Source organism: Somniosus microcephalus, chromosome 9, assembly GCF_052327205.1.
Source record: "Somniosus microcephalus isolate GS21.2 chromosome 9, FLI_Smic_1.0, whole genome shotgun sequence".
Classification (NCBI taxonomy): Eukaryota; Metazoa; Chordata; class Chondrichthyes; order Squaliformes; family Somniosidae; genus Somniosus; species Somniosus microcephalus.
Window position 1 is genome coordinate 203,095,366 of NC_140995.1, and position 2,819 is coordinate 203,098,184.

Genomic DNA, 2,819 nt, shown 5'->3' on the forward strand with positions numbered 1-2,819 from the left:
GGTTCTTAGTAACCATTCTCAAGATAAATTTTACAGAATGCAGGTTGCCAAGATCAAGATGTAGCTATACCATAACTTGAGTTCAATTTACTATTCCAGACTAGCCTGAACCTTTTAACCATCTAATCAACAACAATAAGTTGCATTTATATATCACCTTTTTTATTTATTAGTTCATGGGATGTGGGCGCCGCCAGCAAGGCCAGCATTTATTGCCCATCCCTAATTGCCCTTGAGAAGGTGGTGGTGAGCCTTTAACGTAGTAAAATGCCCCAAGGTGCTTTACAGGAGCGTTATCAGACAAGATTTGACAATGAGCCACATAAGGAGATATTAAACAGATGACCAAAAGCTTGGTCAAAGAGGTAGGTTTTAAGGAGCATCTTAAAGGAGGCGAGGTTTAGGGAGGTAATGCCAGAGCTTAGGGCCTCGGCAGCTGAAAGCTCGGCCACCAATGGTAGAGCGATTAAAATCGGAGATGTGCAAGTCTGAAAGATCCCTCATTGGATTTTTTGAGGAGGTAGCAGAGAGTAGACAATAGTAATGCAGTAGATGTAATGTATCTAGATTTCAAAAGGCCTTCAATAAGGTACCCCATAATAGACTGATGAACAATGTCAGAGAATGTGGAGTCAGGGGACAAATAGCAGAATGGATAACTAGCTGGCTTCAAGACAGAAAGCAGAGAGTAGGGGTAAAAGGTAACTATTCACAGTGGCAGAAGGTGGGTAGTGGTGTTCCACAAGGATCAGTGCTAGGACCACTGTTGTTCACAATTTATATTAATGATTTAGTCTTTGAAATCAAAAACACAAATTCTTAATTTGCGGATGACACCAAATTGGGGGGGGGGATAGTGAATACTGAGGAGGGCAGCAACAAATTACAGGGGGACATTAAAAAACTTGCAGAATGGCATATAATTGGCAAATGAAGTTCAACAGATAAATATGAGGTATTACATTTTGGTAGGAAGAATTGGGAGGTCACTTATTACTTGGAGAGTGCGAGTCTAGGTGGGGTAGAGGAACAAATGGATCTCGGAGTACAAATACACAAATCACTAAAAGTTGCAACACAGGTTGGCAAGGCCATATAAAAAGCAAACCAAGCACTAGGGTTTATTTCTAGAGGTATAGAATTGAAAAGTAGGGAAGTTATGCTAAACCTGTATTGAACCTTGGTAATCCAACAGGGAATTCAGAAGAAACTTCTTTACCCAAAGAGTGGTGAGAATGTGGAACTCGCTACCACAGGGAGTGATTGAAGCGAATAGTATAGATGCATTTAAGGGAAACTAGACAAGCATATGAGGGAGAAGGGAATAGAGGGTTATGCTGATAGAGTTAGATGAGGAAAGACAGGAGGAGGCTCAAGTGGAGCATAAACACCGGCATGGACTGGTTGGGTCGAATAGCCTGTTTCTGTGCCGTATCTATATATATAAACGGATCGTTCTGTCTGTCTATCTGTCTGTCTGTCCTCACATGTGCGTCTGTCCGGCTATGCGCTCGAAAGTTATAGAGTGTACCTACGCGTGCGTTACGTCGAAAGAAAGCTTACCTTCCCGAAACGGTCGTAAGCGTATTTACGTTTCAGCCGGACAAAAATCGCGCCCGCGGTATCCGAAAAACATTCAAAATTCCGCTCATTAGCATCTCATTATCCGCTCATTAGCGACAGGGTGACCTCGAGGTCGGCCAATCGTACGCCGGGTTGCTGGCGCGTGCGGCCGGGCCCTCCTACGGTCGAGTGACGGGACGATTGACCAATCCTACGCTTTGGTGACCCGACGGTCGACCAATCGGTGCGTGTGTGGGCGGGCCTTATCATTCTGAACCGAGGTGAGTCGCCGCCATCTTGATTCCAAACTTTTCCTTTCTTTTTCCCGCTTTCTGCGTCTTTCAAAAAAACGTTGCTTTTAAAACACATATTGTTTTAAAAAAAAAAGATTTAGAAAGTAATTAACTTATCTAATCTCATTAATTTTCCGACCTTGCCCCGTTTTTCCAGGTAGGCCTCGAAGCCTCGGCCTCTCCTCCGCACCCACGCCCGAGCTAGGCACCTCCCGGCCCCAGTCAACAAGCGGCCCCCGATCGCCGCCATCTTTGTGAAGGCTGGAGGGGCGGGCCTCAGCTGAGCGCCGCTCTCTTAGTAAAGGGTGCGCGCGCAGCAGGAGCAGCTGAGACGCGGCGTCTCTCTCTGTTCCCCGCTCGGCTTGGGCGGGGCTCTCGGGAGTGCTGATCTCGGGCAGGGCTTGCAGAGCGGGAAGGGTTACCCCGGCAACCGGGCCCGCCGGCCGTCTCTCTCAGCCGCAATCGGCGCTCTTCAAGCCAGCTCGGGAGGGCGGGGCCACGTCAGTGCGTGGGGCGGCACGGAGCTCCGTGGAGCCGGCGCTGGGCTCGGGTGCTTTGTGGCCTGCGGCCGAACAGCGGCTGCGGACCTCGAGCTGACCGGGGCGCTGGACTCGGCTGGGCCATGTCTTTGCGGGTGTTCGCCTTGGCCAACGGCATCAGGGTGACGGCCGAGGGAACGCGTGCATCCAGGTGCCGAGGCCCGGGCCCCGGGGCGGAAAGAGGGATTGGAGCGGGGGATGAGGGCTCGGGCAGTGGAGAGGGAGAGGGGGGGGGGGGGAGAGTGAGGAAGGGGGTAGGGAGGTGGTGAGAGGGAGGAGGAAGGTGGTGAGAGGGAGGAGGAGGGGGTAGGGAGGCGGGGAGAGGGAGGAGAGGAGGGGAGAGAGAGGGGGGAGGGGAGAGAGAGAGGATGGGGAGAGAGAGAGGGTGGGGGGGAGGGGAGAGAGAGAGGGTGGGGGAGGGGAG